At 41.1% G+C, this 21,627-nt stretch overlaps 1 protein-coding gene across 2 annotated transcripts in view; it reads right to left on the reverse strand.

Annotated features, from left to right (window-relative positions):
* hs3st1l1 (heparan sulfate (glucosamine) 3-O-sulfotransferase 1-like1) overlaps positions 1 to 21,627 on the reverse strand; it is a 33,138-nt gene that overhangs the window by 3,453 nt on the left and 8,058 nt on the right. The window contains exon 1 of one of the 2 annotated variants that reach the window (XM_050071227.1): positions 3,306 to 3,649. The exons of the other annotated variant lie outside the window; for it this stretch is intronic. The gene's annotated coding sequence lies outside the window, so the exon portion shown is untranslated. Of the gene's footprint in view, positions 1 to 3,305; positions 3,650 to 21,627 lie in introns of those variants that run through there. 2 annotated transcript variants of the gene reach the window in all.

Below are 21,627 nucleotides of genomic sequence, written 5' to 3' on the forward strand. Positions count from 1 at the left end.
AATATGGCAGAAAAGATAACAAAAACTGTGATTTATTCATCTAGCTTCTTTACTTTAGTGGACCCTAACATATCAGGTATGGAATTAATCAGCAGATGCTCCTGTTCTACTGAGACCAAACTTTTCTTTGGATTGCTGTTTTTGAGCCATGACGAAGGCCAAAATGCAGCATGCAACAGAGGGTAAGGCGTGTTGTTTTAAGTTGAGCCAATTTAAATAAAATTTGCAGCCCCTACCTGCTGGTTTAGAGGAGTGAGACGTTAGCAGTTGATGACAGTTTGAAACAGTCATTAAAATAGGTTTTTCAGCAATTATGAATCACTGCAACCACGAAGGATCCTAGAGCATGTAGTCATGAATGTGAACACAAAATTATATGCCGATTGGTCCAGTAGTTTGCGAGACTAATTGTGGACAAATGGATACGCACACGCCTGAGCCCTTCCAGGCTTATGCCTGGCGGAGATAATAAATGAAATGAAATGTAATTAAAAAATAATACGAGACAGGTTTTGAGACAAACTCATTTTCAATTGATATGAAAGTAATAAGCAATTTTATTGTTTAGACACTGTCAGTAAATTATATTTGAAGAGGATAATTGATTTGTGAAGCATGTAAAAAATAACTTCGCTGAAATCTGTGCACTTGAGTTGTTTTTAGTGGCCAACTGCTACTATTAATTATGTCTCCGCTCGCAGAAATACTCTACCTCGAGTACAGTTTAATCACAGAGCTCCCTCTAATTAAGCAGAGTACGTGAGAAGTAAAACTACCAATGTGAACAACACATCTCTACAATGTCACCAGTGGCCTTTCTCTCACCTTTCAGAGTCTTTCAACCATATAAAGGCTGTGACACATGCCCTCGCTTCACACTACGATCCGTGGCTTGAGTGTGGGACTGGGCCTGTGAGCTGAGTGCAGGAGAGCTGACCTGCCCTACAGGGCCTGGGGTTGTGCAAGGAGGCACTTATGTGCTGTGACAGGCGCGCCTGCCTGTCAGCGTTTCCCTGGCAGAGAGCTGCCAAGTCCAATGCTAACAGCCAGGCAGCCAGACGAGCTTTCTGTCTCATCCAATTCCCCCCACTCCTCTCACAGCACACCACCACCTGGAAGGAGCCATTGTTTCACATTCCACTGGGCCTTATTGCTTTATTCAGCACTTGATGCATATCTTTCCAGCTTTTCATTCGGCACATGGCAGCCACGCTATCCGGCAGACCACTTAACCAAGACTATTTCCACTGAACACTGTGGGGCCAGTGGAGGGTTATACAGTGCAGGTTGGCAGGGAAGAACTATGGCCTCACTGAGTCGAGGAGTAGGATACAGCATCTGTGTGTGGGGGCTCAGTGTGAGCACTGCTGCTTCACAGCAAGACAGTCTGGATTCAAATCTTGGCTCTGGTCACTTTTTTGCATATGCTGTTTACATGTTTTGCTTCTGAGCATTTCCTTCAGGGACTGTGGAGGAGAACCATCTTAATCCCCTGCAGGTGTGAACATGACGGTGCGGGCAAACCAGAGCTGGCAAGGTGACTTTTAGCTGGGGTGAAATGCGGACGAAACTGGCTATGCTAGGGACAGAGTGGTCAGCAAGTTGAAGCGTTTACACCATTTTGTCAAATACTTTTTTTTATTACCTTACACACTGGCTCCCAACGCTCACCTCATTAGGCTGATCAGGTATCTTTGTCAGTGTCATTAAAAGATTTTTGCAATCACTCGCATTCTTTTAGTCACAGCAGGCTGACAACTCAGTTTTTAATGCCACAGCAATTTCATGTTAGCTTAAATAAAAATGTGCCCAGTCACAGTGAGGCAACAGATTTTGCATTCCAGGATAGGCTAGAAAACTTTGTTTTCAGGTTTAGTCCCTTTGGTTTGGTTTTGGTTTTGCTTAAAATAAGTATGTTTGTTAGTAGCGTGATGTTATGTCATGTGACATACATCACATACATGACCTGACATTTCGTCCCTAGCATAGTATGCTACACATACAATTCACAATAATACCAGCATAATTTTTAATCTGATGTGAAAAATTCATATCGTGACAGTCACAATATTTCAGACTTTTTGACATATTGACGTGATACTGTTACCCATGGCAACAACAAGTTTGGCTGAAAGTCTGGAGTTTATTTGACCCATGCATCTCCTCTCCTAATCACCCTATGCAGACTTTCTCTTTACACTACAGCAGTCACTCGGAGCATCAAAAAATGCTACTGCCCAGTGTGTCTAATACCATAAAGGCTGCCTTAGTGCATTGTTATCTAACTCTAAGGGCTACTGACCAAGTTCAAGTTCAATCAGTTTGGAAATGAGAGGGAATCAATGCGAGACAGGAAGCAAATGGGTCATGCCCCTGTTGTCAATTAAATCGACAGGAAGTGAATTCTCGTTTGAAAACACTTTCACTTAATGAATTTATTAATTCTGTGACTGGCTGGTGAGATGCTCGAGATGTCTCCCTGCCTTTCACACTGGGAAATGCTTCTTGATGTATGACTATGAATAAGTCAGAATGAAAATGGAACTCGGTGCAGACAAAGGCATGATCGCTTATATAACAAAATCGAACCTATTCCCACTTGAACCCATGATGCCGAGCCTCCCCACACGAGAGCTGCACTTGCCGACCATTATCTGGGCTTTAAAACTTGTCTTTCACTAGAGCAAAAGTGCTGCCCACCGCCTGAGCTGACAGCACAGCCGACAGATCTACACCGTTCATTATATCCCACCAGGCTAAGAGAAGGGCTCCACAGGTTCTCAGTGCCACAGAAAAACCAGGTTCCCACTAATTAACCCAAACAGCAGCCTCTATACGTCTACAGAACAAACCCTCATTCATATTCAGCAGGGCCCCCCTGCCATTAACTGTGGCGGGCAGCAGGTATTGCACAGGGCAGCTTTGTTTTTCTAATGGGCCCTCATTAGACACGTTAGTACAAAATCATTATTACTGCAATAAAGCTTGATTACAAAGGCTGGCTTTTGTGCTATTAAATGGTTTGATTTCAAGTGTGGCAGTTAAAAGTATTAATCATTGTTACTATTCATATTATACACAAATGCACAAAATCAGCGACTATAAAAGTTGGATATTATTTTATTCTCAGCAGAAAAATATGTAATCTGAAGTAACCTCCTCATCTGTTTTTTTTTCTTTTTCCATCTCAGCCTCTTGTATCTCTGTTTCAGTAGCTCACAGCATTGTTTAGATGATCTCTTGTAAGATACAGTGACCTCCCCTCCAAAAACAAACTATCACTCGGGACGCAGAGACACACTCACCTTCACTCTGTTTTCTTCTGCACTTTCCCCTTTGCTCCTTCTTCTTTTCCTCAGCCATTCTTTCCAACAGGCCCTCAAAAAACCAGTACAATATATTATCCACCTACACACATCCAACTGTAACTCTGAAACTACTCCCACGTCCAGGATGGGTTTTAAATTATGGATGCATTTTGGTTCACAGTGGGATTCCTGGCTCGATTTATTAATTTCTGCTACAAGACTTTAGCTACTCAACACATAGAGATGATTGTCTCTTCCCTTCTTAACCTTTACCTTAGAGATATAATCATATGTCTCATAACCAAAAGACACTCTATTCACATGTTTAACTTTTGGGGCATATTATGTGCACTCCAGAACAAAACCAGTAAGTGTCTAAAGCACTGAGGAAATCAGCATGCAAGGGATTTTAAAGGGACACCTTGAGCACTGCTGAGCATTTCAATCCTCCAACCACGCTAGATTGACCATGATGTGAAGAAATAATGAGTCCTAATCCTCATCTATTTACATTACTGGTAAATCACAGCCACTTACTGGTGAGTATATAAGTTAGAGGCTGTGGTAGCTGGAGAACAGAGAGCTGCCACTTTCAATCTCCAGGCTGGTCAGATAAACATGCAGTTGGAGAATGAGTAATGTTCTCGCCTCCCTAGAAAACTGTGGTGACCTTGACTTAGTTGCCCGTTAGCAAGGCATTTAACCTGCAACTTCCCACGATAAAAAAGCGAAAGCTCCCGAGAGCATCATCAACTTTCTCTGAATAAAGACTCAGAGGTCTTGTGATACTGTGATGGTGAGCATGACCTAAAAAAGCTGGCTGTGTTTGTATGTAGACCACAAAGTACATCCTCAAAAATGATCATGAAGTGGAATCAACATGTGTCTACAACAATTTCAACAAAAAACAAACATTATAACCTTCATAAAGGGAGGACTGCATTAGTTTTAGCTCGGTGTACCTAATAAACTGGCAACTGTTTGTACTGCAATGCCACTGGAACCTACACTCCTCTGGGGCCACCTGGTGGATCAGACTAATTTTATAGAATTTTAGCACTTTCTGCACTTACGTCATCAACTTTTTTTTTTTTTTTTTTTTTTTTTACTGGAGTGATAGAGGTATATAATTCAATTCTTATCATCACATAAGTATATAAATCTTTTTCAGTTTTTCTTCGGTTCAGGAACATACATAGATCACACTGCACTCTAAGTTTCATGTGTCTACCTCTGAAGGTGTGTTTAACGCCTTTCTGTCTCATTTATCTCACAGCTGCCTCCTCTCATCCCTCTCTCTCATTACAGGAACCACAGGGAGGGGGGGCCATTAAGCTGTGGAGCCTCACTGAGACGTGCCCCTATCTGGAGTCTCACTTGCTGAGTTCCTCACTGCGACACGCCCTGATCCATCATCGATCCCCAGACCGACATTTGATTCTCTGTTCATCCCCTCGTACATGAATCCCCAATTTGCATCCCACCCTTACACATAAGTGGCTTGGTCTACTAACTTTTCATTGTCTGATGGGTCTGATAGGACTTATTATAAATCGGATGAAGGTGGAAAGGTGCAGTAGACTTTAAACCTTGAGTCTGAGAAGTCTGAGAAATTAGGACAGGTGTTTGCTGAAAATAAAAAGAAGATCTTATGTGGCACCTTAGTAGCAAAAATATCGGTCTCCCGGGTGAAAGTCCTGTCTTTGTTTGACCCATCCAAGTTCCCTCCTTCCCGCCCTATGTGGACTGTCTTGCTCTTTATACTACATGCATTGCTCTCACTGTCAAATACTGCTGTGGATGGGTTTGCATTGGAGATAGTTGAAAGACTGGTGCATCTCATAGAGCAGCCTTCTCTCACTCAGTGATTTGGAGTCAGACACTGATGCCAAAAGCCATCTTTTGCGGTAGTATGATATGTGGATGAGGATGAGTGGCGTCAGTTCATAACGCAGCCAGACGGCACCTGTCACAGTGGTATGATACACCGCTGGATGGCATCAGGTTCAGCCACTGCTGGTGATGACGCAAAATGAGGAGCTGAATAGTCCCTATAGGGCTGGTGGGAGGGATGGTTGATGGGTCCAACAAACCTTGGACTTTCACCCAGGCCCAGTGTCTGTATGACTGTAGAGCCAAACCATAATGTTTTTTTCCTAAACTTAACCACATGCTTTTGTTGACGTCCCAGCATTGGTTGCGGCATCCACAAATGTTAACAGCAGATGCAGGAGTGTGTAATATGTACATGTGAAAGTCCACTGACAAAGCGGCAATATGTGACGACTTGCAATGAGAATGTGTTGAAGAGATGATGCCAAAGGGTGCTTTCGGTGGCCGTACCACATGCTGAGGGGGATGACGAGCTGTGGTATTTGACGACCTGGGGATGAGAACAGGCTGGCATTTCACACATTTCCTTGTTTTGAGCAGAAATTACACTGCAGCTCTGATGGTAAGCAATAGATGGCTATTTCGGGAGCTCATGAGTAACACAATGACCTAATCCACACCCACATGCCAACAGAGGCATTCATTACGGACTTCAAGGGGAGGTGATCTGTCATTTGCTAGTACACCCAGACGCATGTTGCCCCAGGCACTAATTACAGTGTTTTAACTGTGATCTTCTATACGTTGAGTTAAACTTTCACAGTGTAATGCTCTTTTCAGCTCTTTTTTTCGTGCAGAGTGGTTCAGTGTGCAACACAGTCTCTTCCAATTACCGATCCTTCTGCCCACTGCCATCTGTGCACAAGTAGAACATGAGCTACCCAACTTGATGAAGGCCTGTGCCTCATGAACAAATATATGTTTATGCTATACTGGCAAAATCTGCAGGAAGCTCTGTATCAACAAAGGAAACAAAGGAAATGTTCTTGGTTTTCATGATTTGTGCAGAAATTGCAGAGGTCAAACGATTCTGCATCCAACCACAAAGTGTCATTCCGCCATGGCATTGCCCCTCCAGTTACCCAGCCTAAAAAACATCACTATTGTTCAAGTGACACCAGATCGCTTTAGCACTCTCTGTTACCCTGCTGCATACCCAGGCCCTGGCTTCCTCCAGTTTAGCTTTGACATTTGTCAATGCTCTGAGATTTATTTCAAGCATCAACTGACATTGTCTGAATTCCCAGGAGGCATTTTCGCAGATAAAATAGGCTGACTTGCTCATCACCCTTGGATGAGTGGAGGCAACCAATCCCAGGGACGCTGACTCACTCAGGGAAGTGTTCCGTGGTCGGTCAGAAACAACAACAGACTATGAGAAGGAATTCAATCAGAGAGTGGCCTGATGATCCTCATTCAGGCTGCCACTTCTGATAAAGCACCTATGCTTTTCACAGCGTCGAGATCTCCCCACCGCAACAGCCTCCTCATCACTGGCACTAAGATAAAGCTAATTCTGCTCTGCCAGTTTAATGCTACTGTAATTCTTATCAAGCTCTTCCCATCAAACCTTCTCTCACAATGAGTCTGATCTTCTCCATGTAAAGTAATTGCTTTACAGTTCATCGCAGAGGGAACACTCTGAAAATGCCGATTTAATCAAAACAAAAGTGCCAACTTTTCTCGTTCTTCTTGGGTCTAAGCTTTTGGAAAGCCGATGCTGTTCTCCAGTCTTGCAGGCATCCTGCAAAACTGCAATATACACATACATTATGGATGAATTACTTCATCAAATAAAAAGCAGGGCATCTTGTAATGAACTGTGAGAGTACTCTTAATCTTTGATGAGGCCTATCTGATGAATAGTTTAATGAGAAAAACTATGGTAAGGCCTGCTGGGTGCTGACAGAGACATCACAGCTCTGATGAGTAAAGCGCAGAAAAATGCGTAATGTTTAGAGAGTTTTATGATCTTGTAGTGTTGTTCATTAAACAGCATCAATCTTACAGCTCGTAAACAGCATTAAGTAATACATCTAGTGTAATCCCACCTAAGTCTTGAGATATGCACTGTGCAAGCTGTACTCCAGGGCGAAGCATGTAATACATATTAACTAAGGTATATGTACACTGGGGGCTTGGTATTTTCTTCTAGGAGGTCAACGAAGATATCTCGTATTTATTTCCCCAAACTACAGCTGGTGTGTGCTGTTCTACTTGGAAAACCTCTCTCGCTCTGGCACAACAGCATCCTATTGGTAGGCGCGCGCCACAGATCACAGCCAGTGTTTTCCTGCCATCACAAATATGTATTCAGCACTGCAGAACTCGGAGGTTTAGTATTTGGACCTTCTGTGATGTGCTGTTGGCTGCCAAGTGCTGAAGTGATTCAACACCAGGCTGCAGTTAGCAAGCTGATAATAATGCATTCAACTTAAAGCCGTTTCCCACAGGGGCGTCCTGTGTTTGCTCGCATCAGAGGTCAAAGCATTATACAGTTAGATGTGTCAGTAGTGGTTATGGTGCTCCCTGCTGCTGCAGCGGGATATCACCGGCACACATACAGTACACACACAAGAGGGAGCACACTATGTGGCCAGACACACAGCGAGCAGAGAGAAACTGTAACAAAACTATAGTTTCTTACTGACAATCAGAAAAGTGAGATGCAGTTGGAGAAAGTCAGGCTGCAGTGACTGACCCTCAGTGTACATGACTTGACTATGACATTAGTGCAGGGCCACAATTAGCTTCATTTGTTTGTGCAGTACGTGCGAATGACGAATCAGTCAAGCGTAACTGTGAGATGTGAAGATCCAAAATGGAAAGAGTGTCAGACTGACACAGACAGCACACGCACTCTCAGGAACGTCATTTCGCCACAGCAAATGACCTTGAACTGGAACTTTCACAGTATCGAGCTACCTCATCTGCATAAGTAATTCAAGTTGTCGCCTCACATGCTGGTCATTGATTGTAATATGATCAGAGGGATCCGACCGCTTAGCTTGAAGTGGCCTCAGTCATTTATCAGTGCAGGAGTTTGAAACTTGCAAAGTCATTCCACAACATGTCATTATGGATGGGTCCACAATTTATCGACAACAATAAAAAGTCATTTGAATGCTGAAACAGGTTTTGCTGGCTCTTTCCTCCTTTTCATATTGGCCATTAAAGGAACACGTCAACCATAAAATGACAGTTTGTTTATCAATTACTCACAGCGTGTTTCCTTGAATTTATGAGTAAAACTTTATTTTTCTCGCACGCCTGAACGGTGAACGGAGTATCCAAAAAGGGCAAACATTCTTCATGAACTGAAGTAATAGGGAACCATGTTTAACAATAGCAAAATTATATATTAAAAAAAACGTCTGTTGACAAACTCTCACACATCATGTGCAGTATAATCCAAGTCTCATTTATCCAGTCGTATCCTCGGTACTTCCTAAACATGTGCATTGTCCCCAAAAAGTTACAATATAAAACCTACCAGAAGCATGCCTGAGTGTACCCAGGCACGCTACTCATACGTGCATGAAGTGTTTTTAATTATAAGGTTGCTTGTGTTTGGGAAGTACTAAGCATATGACTGGATAAATGAGACTTGGGTTATACTAAACAAGCTTTTGTAAGAGTTTGCAAATGGATGCTTTAATATAGTTTTGTTTTTGTTTGATGCAGACCATGATTACTTTATTTCAAGACTGTTTGCCATTTTTGGATTCTCAGTTCAGCATGGCGGCTTGTATGAAAAGCAGTTTCCTTAACAAATCATGATTACACACGGTAAGTAGCCTAACTGATATACAAATGGTCATTTTGTGGGTGAAGTATGTGTTTAAGAGATCTCTTTTTAATGTGCGTCCAGTGTAAGTGATGGGAGATGAACAGCAGTCATTTAATACGAGCAGAGCTTAATATTAACATTTTTGCTTGCCAGCCATTGTAGCCATGGGTTTTCCAAAGTTACTAGCCATTTAGACAGACTAAAGACTACCAGGCATACAGACTACAGTCCTCAAACGTCATTGGCTGTGCTTCTTGTTCAGGTCGTCGGTCACTGCTGCACAAAGCAATAAGCCTAACACAAATGGACAAATAAAATGAAGGAGCAAACACTGTGTGCAGTAAGTGTTCATGGGAATTGTAGGACTGCAATGTCACATTACAATAGGTTTATTATTTCAGATGCATTTTGAAAAGTGGCTAGAGAGAATGACTGTGTTACAAGCCACTGTCGAGATCATTTGGATTTGTTGGGTGGGTGGGCGGGTGGGTGCTAATGTCAAGCCCTGAATATGAGGCCTCAGCACTTAGTAAGGCAAATCAAGTGGCTATCTTCCAAAGTTATTGACTTTTTACTACAGATGTCTTTTGTTACTATCCTTCCATTGCAGCTCAAGAGGGAAACGCTGCCCAGGGAAACACAAAGATGACATTTTGCACAAATGACTGTAATGAGGACAGTGGCTTTCATTCAGTATGAACCAGAGGAATTATTATGCAAGCAAAACCTGTTTTAATATTAATATGGGCACCTGGCGTTTGTTTTTTGAAAGACTTTAAAATTGCAAACTGATTCTTTAAAAGACAGCGAGTGCAAATCATAGTACATTTAGAAAAATATCAGGCAAACATTTGTTACCATTTAACTATTAATTAATCTATAAAATACTTTTTATAAAAAATTATGAAAAATGTCCAGAACGAGTTCTGAGGTGACATTTTCTTGAAATATTATGAGACACTTGGGCACCTGGAGCTTGCAAATATTTTGCTACAGAAAATGATCATCACAATAGTCTCCAGTTCATTTTCTGTCCATCTACTAATCAATTAAGCGACTGTGTTTCAGCTCAACAAATAAGTGTAGTCTCAAAATGACTATCGATAGGACACAAACTGTGCTCAGCATCATTTGCTGACAGGCTGAGCCCAGTTTGTGACTGCGCACACTGGCACCTCAGAGGCAAATAAAATCAGTTGCCTCCGTGCCCAACTTTGAGCAACATCCTTGTAATTTCCTACTTGCAGGGCAAACTAGATCGTAAGGGAAGTGTTTATCTATAATAACAATCTCCAGCTCCATTTCCTCATGCCTAGTCTCTGCCTCTCTGGCAGGGAGTGCTTCAGAGGACTGACTGGGCAGAGATGGGGGAGGATGTACGCCATCACAGCTCCACACGGCTGTCGTACACTCTATCATTACATTGTTTACAGCATTTGCCTGCTTCACGCCATTGCCTGTGTAGCACTGGGCAGCTATAGTCGGCGTTACCTCAGTGCAAAATTTCCCGTTGCCTGACAGGAAATGAAAACTCTTGTGCCAGCTGGGCTTTACATCTGCTTTTAAGCCGACTTTCCACAACCAGCAAGGCTTTGTTTACACATTTTCAAGGAAGGCTAACCACAAGTATTGGCACTCTGTGTTACTTTACACTTTCTCCTTTGTTCTTTCTGGCAAACGTAACCCCAGCAGCAGGTTGAATGCAATCCTAGCGTACACTTCTTGTGTTCTGCCTGCATAGCAAGGTGGGATTTGCCATCAGTTTGAATCACTAGAGCACGCACAAACTGAGATGAGGTGTGAATAAAAAAAAGAAAAGAAAAAGAAAAGTTACTCCTGCCTTAAACTGAATTTAATGCACATGAAAAGGAAAACAGAATTGTTAGGTGAGATGCATGTGAAGAATTCAGGCTCATTTAAATAGCTGGAAAGACCTGTCTGGGACTTAATGACAATATCCGTGCATGTGCGGTTCTGGGGATGTGACAGAATCAGGTTAAGAAGATAGAGGGAATAAAACATCATGTCACTTCAGCAGGGTGACTTTCGTAGCAGAGCAGGGCTTCATCTCTGCTTGTGTGAGCCCAAAAGCTAATGTTAGAGCCCTGCTAAGGCTAATGAGTATGCAGTATTATTTTATATCTCCCACAAGAGAGCACAAGCACTGTGTATTTTATCCTTCAAAACATCACTATAGTGCGTGCTGAAATGAAACCCAGGCCGAAGATTAATCAACTTCAAGCACAAGACAAGTCTTATCAGAACTACATAACAACTTATAGTATGAGGACTTCTCACTGTCAATTTCATCTGTGCCCTCATGTTGCGCCGTTCTTCATGAATAAGTCATCAGTCCCCCACTATTCCCCTTTGGCTTATTGCTCGTTCTGCCGCCTCCATGGCCCTGTAGAACCAACTGAAGTGTTTATGGGAGATAAGAGGCAAAGGAGGTCGCAGGCCCAATAACTCCTTTTATCACCCCACGTTCTGCAGCGAGGGCCATTTTATGGGTGAATTTGCTGAAGACGAATTCTTAATTAGAGAAGTTTGTGGACCCAGCATCAGAGGCCTAATGGGGGAATAAAATGAATCACCAAAAGGGCATCTGCAGGATTGCTTGTTGGCCTGCTTTGTTACTGTGTCTTGTAGCAAAGATGAGAAAACAGCCTTGGTTTGTTCTCAAAGCAATATCAATGAAAAGGCATTTTAAAGACGGGTTTGTGGGGCTTGTTTGGTTAGGTGTGAATGCTGTATTTGTCTAGACGAGTCCGAGTCCTTTCGAAATTAGTTCAGGTTATTGATTTTCTCAGGGGCTTATCTTTATTAAAGGAGCCTACCTTGTCAATGGAATTACTGCTTCAGCCATTAAGGTGAGCTGATTCTATTTCCCATTATTGTAAGTTCCTGCCCAGGAGACTTAAATGGCTTAGGTTAATAGGAACTGCAATGTTTTGTCCGGAGATTATTTTAGGAGTCAACAAGTTTGTCAAATATAATATAAAACTTTACTTTTATCTCCTATACTTTGAGACCAAAAGAACTTTTTATGTCAGTAGGCGACTGGAGGGGGGACACCATTCAACTTCTTTGCAATGAAAATATGTCACACTACATAAGGACACTGAGCCATGAGTTTGAGGAAAAAGGCCTTCAAAAGTTTGTTATACGGTGGCCACAAAGAGCTCACTCCCCTCTTAAACTGGGAGCACATGCTGTATTCCAGGGGCTCTCCCAGAGGTAAGAAATACACAAAAAGCTTGGGGACACTTTTATTTTGTAGCCAACAAGGTAACAAAAACAAGCATACCCTACAACATGGTGCAGGAAGACGAGAAAATATGGTTCATATCGGAAGAACTGCGGCCCGTTAGACGAATGAAGTTAGCCTACAGTTAGCAATGAACTCCACGTGACAATATCCACAAATCTGATTAAAAGGAAAAAAAAAAAGACCTTTGAATATTTTGATCAGTGGATACTTGCATAGTAAATGAATATAAATTGTTGAGAAATGGACACATATTTGGACTTAAGGACTGGTAGGGAGTCACTATACTTTTTCCGCGCTAGTAGTTCTGAATAAATTATATTTGGTTGCTGATGGTTTCCGTACATTGGACTGAGCGATCAAATTGTGGAGAATGTTTATGACCAGAGTACAGTTGAGAAGTGTTCGCTGCTAGCTTGTCATCCAACACATTCTCACCCCAACCCCATCACATATTGACGTTGGTCATGGATTTTTCTCGTCCACATACGACGTGCAAGGTACCCTGGGTGCGTTGGTGGTTGATGTTCTGAGACGCCACGTTAACTTCAGCCTGTTAGATGCACTGATTTCAAAATACACTTCTGTCTTTACAGGACATTTTCCAACAAACACACATGGTTACGTTTGGCCAACACACTCATGTGGTTGGGTTTAGGCAACAAACGCACATGGTTGGGTTTAGAAAAAAAGAACTGGGTTTGGCTTTACAATCATACAGGAAGCAGACATTGGCCTCCTGGGTGAAAGTCAGTGGCTGCTGGACCGATACACCACCCCTCCCACCCGCCCTACTTGAACATTTGCCACTTAACTTACGTTGCTGTCCCGCTGCGTTTCCCCCTGATGCTGCCAGGCACTGTTACACAATAATGGCGACAGTGTATCATGCCGACGTTAAAGGACAGCTTTTGTCTTTGGTACCTGATGCTGGAAGTCACTGCCCAAGCACCGCTATTTGACGACTTTGGAGTGACACGGGGTTGTGTCATCATGCCTTTACTAGCTTCAAAATTGTATTTCTCATGAGAATTTGACGAAAAGAGTTTCATATAAGACTTTATTTATTTCATATTGGGATGTGAAGAAGGTGGTCCATGACGCAATCCGGGTCCGTCCCCCATGTTAAACACCAATCACCAACTGCCTTTTGTCATTTCGTTCTGGTATCATACAGCGCCACATTTGACAAATATGGACAAGGTGTGATGGAAGGAAACTAGCTCAAATTTTAATCAACCAACTTGGCAGACATGTTGCACCAGACCAGACCAGATAATGACTGGGATCCTGTGTTCCCAGTCGCCTGCATATTAACTGAGAAAAAAGCCGAAAATTAATTACTCATTTTCCCAGACTGGGAAGAGGGATCTCATCCTTGCATAATTTTAAAACTCCATAATTATCTCAACTCCAATGCAACAATGTGGCGAGGGTAGATACGTATGAGTTTCCTCCAGCAGACTCCTCAAAGTTGAAGCAGGTTGAGACTGAACTCACTTCACCTCATTGAGAAAATGCTTTGCTGGGGACCTTCTCAACCTAATTCTGCTTAAAAGCACGATGAGGAGTGGTACAGTTCCTGAGGTTAGCCCAAAAGATTCGACAACTAAATATAGCACAAAGTGGAACGCTGGAACATTAGTTGAGAAGTGTGATGCCATACTCCCCTTCCTCGCTAATCAACCCCTGCTGTAAAGCCTAGATTAACCATCTTTCACTTCATTCAGACAGAGGATTGTTTTGGGGTTTGCCTGATTATATCTGTCTCGAGCACACAGCATGCTTCTATTGGTATTTAACAAAGATTAGCTTTAAATTGATGATTAACCTTTGTAATCCTGCGTGCATATTGAAAATGGCTTGCTTGTCTTTACCACAGCCACACAAAAGAGAAGCCGCATTATCGTTCAGGGAAAATTGAGGCTCGGGAAGCAAATGAGGCAGCGTTATCTGCCTGGTGCTTGGCTGGATAATGAAGACGAATCTTCAGACTAGAGAGCCATCTCATAATAAATCGCAACAGATGACTTCTTTTGCGTTCTTAGCGTGCATCTTTTAATAAAACTTCACTGTGACCCTGACAACCAATTGCTGCCCTTATTTTGCAAAGAAGCAGAATTTACTTGTGGGAATGAGTGGTTGCCATTGTTTTGATGGCTGTATTAGGGAGTAATCAGACATTAAATGAGTCATTTCTCCGTATTTAACTCCAACTGGGGAGGTAATGGTTTAATTTGCTGGGCAATGAGTTTTCCCATGTGGAGTGCTCCTTGCATTAAATCACAGGGCGATGCAACTGCATCTGTTGCTCTGGGAACCACCGATGCACAAATACAGCAGCACAAACTTCTCTGAGCAGAAAACAATTCACAGTACCTCTCTGGTGACTTTACCCATTTGAGAAAAAAATCAAACATACCTTACAGAGTACCAGGGGTTTTAAAAAGCAGCAAAGTAGACACAACAACAATGACTTTTTTGCGTTTGACACAAACACAGCAATACATCCCCAACTCATCTGCTGAACACTGAAACTCAGGAACAGGAACTGGGACTGTTGGGGCAGACTATATTTACATTTCTACACATTATATTATATATAATGTTATAATTTAAGAAGTATTTCACTGCAGGAAAGATGATCTTTTCATCAAACTAGGCTGTCTATGCAGTAGAAAGACGCACATACTTTTGACATTGGTGCTACATGATCAAAGAAAACAGAGAAAAGGGCAGTGGATTTCGCTTTTGCTCAAGAGGTAGAAAACTGCCGCATTGGAGCAATAGATGCTCCCGCTGGTGGGTGACATAATGTAGCTTGGCCGTTTTGACACAGGAGACAATATGGCAGCTGGTGACAAACAATCTTGTATCACGTTTACAATTACAAAAAAGCTGGGAGATCTGGCGGCTGGTAAGATGGAGGAAAGTTTCCCATACTTAATTTTAGGGCTGGGTGATCAATTAGATTTTTTTTTTCAATTGAGATTTTGGCTTCCCTTCATTTCATATTGAGATCAAATGATTTTGTGTTGTCCACCAACGTTGCTACTGTTTTGCCTTTTATTTTGTAAATCAAGTGCACCCCTTCCCAGCCAATGTGCTCAGCCCATCCCCCCAAACTCCAAATAGAAGTTTCAGCGCGAGCGCAAAACAGTGAGTCACAACATATCCCCTCTCTGGTTGTTTTGAAACTTTGTGGGTAGAACTAGTAAGAAGTAGGGTTGCAAATAAGGCCATGTTTACATGAAAACGATCCACTGAAAACAGAATCGTTTCTCATTTTCCTTTTGAAAAAAGTTCCGTGTTTAGACGACAACGTTTGGATAACAATCGCCGTGCACACAGACCCGGAAAAATGACCAGAAACGATGCAGTATACATGCCAGGCCAGTAGTTGGAGGTGTGACGCTTATGCTTCCTTCTACAGAGCGGCGATGTATAAAGAATCAAAATGGCAATCGCACAAATGTTTATCTGGACGGACGACGAGGTGGAGTTGCTACAGTAAATCTACACTATGATGGGGAAGCGTTGATAAATTCAGTAGGGTGAGCAGCACAAGCAGAGCTCGGGAGTCCGCCATTGTTGTGATGGTCGACTTTCTCAAACCGAGTTTTCAAAACGCTGCTGTTGTGTAAACGATCGGCCAAAACGCAACTAAAGTTTATCGTTTTCAGTCGAAATCGTTGTCGTATAAATGGGACCTAAGGCACCAATTGCAATCTGCATATTGGATATCAGCAAAAAATCCAATATCGTTCATCCATTACCAGTTCCCATGTCTTGCTTGCCACCTGGTGATTAAAGTGATGGGAATGAGCCCTGAAGTTAGCGAGCTAAGTAAGCCTCCCATTGGAATCTAACTCAGCTAACTTAAGGTGGACTGTTAAGGTGGATCAGCTTTTCTCATTGTTGTGACAGCCGCTCTAACATATAAAGGAGACATGTCTGACTGCTGAGTATCTCCTGATTTAAGGAGACAATTATTGATTCCAACTCATTTTATTTTGCTGTTCTTAGAACTGTAACTGTTATGTGGTGTTAAATTATTGTGTTGAATTCTCCTTAAATTGCTGTGGTTTCATGATCAATTAGAATAATCATAACTACCCACATTGTAATGATGAAAAGCTGGTTGAAAATCAGCAGGGTATCCCTTTCATTTGAATTGAGGGGAAGCTTTTATGGTAGTTCAAGTGCTAGATTTTTCAAATAAATTGTCAGTTCAATTCAATTTTAATTATACAGCCCAGTATCACAAATCACAATTTGCCTTCTATCTGTATTTGATTAATCTGATTATTGCCTGAAGCCCAATAATATTACATTTTAGCATGGAAGACAAAAAAGCCAGAAAAATATTCACATTTAAGAAACTGGAACCAGTGAACTTTTATCATATTTGCTTATATCATATCATAATGAATAACATGTATTAAAATGCTAATTTTCTGTCAATAAATGAATCGATTCATCACCTAATTGTTTCTGCTCTTAATATATTTCATGTGAGCTGAGCTTTTATGTAACCATTTACTCTCACTTGTGTACTTCCTTTCAAAGCTATAAGCCAGGAAACCTGAGCTCACTTTCAGTGCTATCGCGGACACAATGGCCAAAACCACCTTCTCTGTACTTTTACATATAGTGATGAAATGAGGACGGTGTATTATTCTTTGAAACCTTGGGAGCTGACATCAAATGCCATACCTAATCCCCACTGTGCTCCAGACCTCTGGAGCAGATCACAGCCCACTTGATCTGCCTTGTAATCCTATTGCAGTTTATTAAGGGGATATGATGTAAAGAGGAAGCCGTGTGATGAAAACTCATTCTGAAGGTGAGGGCCAAAATCTGTCCGATTCTTAGCAGGGTGAGCTTTCCCCGAGTTATCTTTTTAACTGGGACAGTCTTTATCACACTCCCACTCTTTGAACCAACAAAAAGATCTCATCAAATATAAAGATAGAGTGTAAAAACTGCCCCCTGTGACACTTAGATATGAGCAAATATGTAGCAAAGCCCCAGTGGCAAAGGTATTTCAAATAATGGAATATGCATGCACACATAAATTGAACATGTGTTTTGTGTGCATGAAGTATTGACCTGACACTGAAAGGACTAGTGAGTAATCTGCAGTGATACATGAATAGAGGAGCAAAGGTCTGAACAAATGCATTGTAAATGAATCATCCTGTTCTAATTCAACATACTGGGAACAACACAGAGAGAAACCTTTCAGCTTTTTAAATACAAATTGTTTCCACATCATTTTAGACTGCGTATTATTAATTGGCATTTGCTTAAATCTCAATTAGGAGATAATGTAGCTTTTTTGGCTTGTTTGCCTGGTTGATAAAAAAACTAAAAGCAAACATGAAAATATTCATCGTTATCCTCTTACACCCAATTTATCGCTGCTCATAATTATTAACTGGTCAAACAATAAACACTCGATGCTAAACATGCTGAACATCTGCTACACACATACTGTAGATTTGTGGCAACAACCAATGATATAATTACAAGATTAGAGTGAGTAAACAAATATGCTATCAACTGAAATGAGAAAGAAATAAACAAATCTGAAAAAAAAAATAACATGAATGAATCAAAAGGAAGCTAATCTAAATGTCTCCGATATCTGACTGAGTTTCAAATTATGGTTTCATTACCACATCCATGCTGATTATATCTTTATATCCCCAGACAATAATACAGCGCGCTGTCACAAACACTTCAGTAAGTAATACAGAGCAGACTATCACACCCATAACAAATGTGATACACAAAAACAAGCACAAAAAGTATCATTAATCAGTTATTAAAACTCTGTGATAATGGAATGTAGGTCAAATGACGGGGCCGTCTCATTAGAGAACAGGCATCTACGCTGCACTTCACACCAAACCCCCAAAATATAACTTTCACTATCATGACAAAGAAAAGAACAAATCATCACATTTGAGAAGATTGAAACAGAAAACTCACTAATCCAATAAATGATTATTATCTGGATAATTAATCCAGTTAAACTCAATATTATATTGTAAGTTGTTGTTGTTGAAATTTCGTGCTTCTTCACATACTGTATATAGGATCCACAATACAGTATTAGCAACATACTTAAATGATGATATAATGCAATTTTAAATATTATGCAATATGCTGAGTATTGCGATAAAATATATTGCGATATATGTTGATTTATTACTTTTTCAACTGTAAAATCTGTCCTCAAAGGAAAACTTTGGCAACATCTGTTTATCTAATAAGTTTTCAGTCTGTTCATCTCATTCAGCCATTTTTTTTTGTTGTTGCCGCAAAATGTATCTAGTGGCACATTATATTATTCTAGTAGGCTATCTAAAGTTTAATTTGTATTTGTAATATTAATTATTTATATAAATATAAAAAAAACATACATGGCACTGTGAGACGATATATTGCCACACAGAAATATCGCGATATTATGTTGTATTGATCCCCCCACCCCTTAGTGGACAAAACAGATTTCACTATATTGTATTCTAATACAGTGCTGGTTACTTGAGCAGAAAAAATAACCATAGCGTTCAATGAACAGCTATGACACATTGTTGTATTTGTTGTATTTACAACTAGGGCTGTGTGATGTGGAGAAAATCAAATATTAGATATTTCTGACCAAATACATCAACATCAAATATTGCTACAGAATTGTAGTGTTGACTACTGACTATTTACAGGATAACATTTTTGAGAAATAATCATCAGAAATGTGGATACAATCACTAAGTGAGAAAAGGCAAGTAATAGAACAGTCTGGTAAGTTCAGAAAATGACATCACCTTACTGTAACACAGCCTTTAAAACCAGGGAAAGACACTTAGGGTATTACAGGATCCAAAGTCTAAGACAGTATGTAGTCTCATACCATGATATCTATATAATACCAATATCTAGCCTAGCCCTAAATACAATTAGAGACCATCCTGCTATGGGATCACACCAGCCACGAGAAACAAATGAGGGTCACGGGCATAAAGGGGGCAGCAGTAGCTCAGTCCATAGGGACTTGGGTTGGGAACCGGAGGGTCGCCTGTTCAAGTCCCCATCCAAACCAAATATGGAGCGTGGACTGGTAACATTAGCTGGAGAGGTGCCAGTTCACCTCCTGGGCACTGCCGAGGTGCCCCTGAGCAAGGCACCGAACCCCCCAACCGCTCGGAGCGCCTGTCATGGGCATCCCCCTCACTCTGACACCTCTCCACTTAGTGCATGTATAGGTCCAGTTTGTGCATGTGTGTGTAATTGACAACGGAGTGAAAAAATTTAATTTCCCCTCAGGGGATTAATAAAGTATATATATATATATATATATAAATTAAAGCATGTACTTTGTTGGACCTACTCACCTCTTAAGTTGTATCTGTACCTCATCTTGCACAGTTGCGAAACTATCATGATGACAAAAATCTGTCTACAGACAGACCTGGCAAAGTATTCAAAACTGCCTCACTACAATAGGCGTCTGCATGACCACATTTTGACATACACACACAGACTCACAAGGTGAAAACAATATCATCCCTACTGTCATGGTTGGTATTTAGAATTTAGTATGATATTTATGACAGTATATTAGTTTTGCATCGCATAGTACTGTTGGGCTGCAACTTAAAACTGAACAATGCCTATCCCAATTTCCTAAAGCACATGATGAGACCAGCAGTCCAAAACGTCAAAATATTTAATTTGCCATCATACTATATGACAAAGAAAACGGACCAGTATTTGTTTGACATTTTTACTCACAAAATGATTAATTAAAATGATCAAAATAGTTGCTAAATAATTTCACAGGAATTATAATTATCAAAATTGCTTAATAATTTTCAATGACCACCTCTCTGATGCGGGTCAGCTTTAATAGTGGTAGGGCGGTGTTTGTGCCAGGGTTTTAGTTTTAACTGCATGACAGTGTACTCTCTGTTCACTCTTTGTGTAACCCTGGATATCTGCTGAATCACTTTATGAAAAGTAAAATAGTTACTAAAACAGGAAAAGAGGTCACAGAGTTCCTGGAAATGGCAGAGGGAGGAAAGATTCATGTTTTATTCTCTTCAGTAAGGTGACACTCGAGTGTGAGGATGGGATGTGATAAGCAGCACTATCCTCTTTGTACCAGGAAGCAGAAGCGTTTGTGTGAAATGTGGTCACTAACAATGTTACCCTTAATGGTTTATCCTATAACACACATCATTACATGGAGCAAACCCTTGATTTTAAGGTGCAGTTTTAACGCTGACTATCTTAAGATCAGACTTTTAACACACATATATAATTCAGTAACCGTGCTATGTGTCAGCTCTCTAACTGTAACCAAAAAGGAGGAAATCTAAGACAGAGGAATGGCATATTTCAAAGTTCAATTTCAAGTTTCAGATAAGCAGTATTCCCCCATGAGATGGGAAAAAGAGAGGAGCTCGTCTGGGCATTCTCCCTCCCAGAAACCAAGATGAACAGTCTCATTCAGCACCGTGGACAGCTCCCTGCACAGCCTCAGGAGACGGCTGCTAAACCCTTCGACAGTAAGCATGACTGAGACATCATTAACACTGGTCAGATAGCTTTCTGTGGAGACTACTCTGTGCCTAGCACTTATCCATGTGTGTGGGCGGGGTCTTTGTTAAATTCTTACTAACTTTAAGCAATGCATCTATTTGTAAAACACATTTTTGTACACTGCTTCAGCAATGGTTAATTTTCATTAAAGGCATAACGAGGGCTGAAAGATTTGATCTGAAGGACACCGCGAGGTCGTTATTTTCATCTCCTGTGAGCTTAACTCGGAAATCAAAGCACAGATTGTCTGTGCTGCCTTTGTTAGGTGTGTGACCTTCCCACAATAAATCTAAATCAATGTCTCTAAAGATCAAATTTCATATTTGGACAAACCCAGATCTTCGCCTTTAGAAAAAATGTCAAATGTTGCTCCTGGTGGTGGCGAGAGCACGAGCCAGGAGGAGCGACCAATGCTTGACATTTTGTTCTCATGAGTATTCATCTGCTCCTTTAATTACTACCATTGATGTGTAAAAAAGAAGGCAAAGCAGACAAAAGAGAGAAATGGCTTCAGCGGCCTCGTAAAGTACAGCTGAATTAGCATCGCCCTACCTGTAGTTCTTTTCCAAATGACTGACAAACACTTGATCTCTTTTTAATGAGGATCCAGCGGTTGGTTTCAATATGCAAAACATTCATAAAGCTGTCCCTCTTCATTCCCGATTATCTTAAAATCTCCACGCTAATGGGAAAAGGCCTTGATCCAGTGAAATCATTTCATTAAAATGTTACTTAAGTATTCTGCTCTCAGGCCA

This window comes from Epinephelus moara, chromosome 19 (genome assembly GCF_006386435.1).
Source record: "Epinephelus moara isolate mb chromosome 19, YSFRI_EMoa_1.0, whole genome shotgun sequence".
Lineage (NCBI taxonomy): Eukaryota > Metazoa > Chordata > Actinopteri > Perciformes > Serranidae > Epinephelus > Epinephelus moara.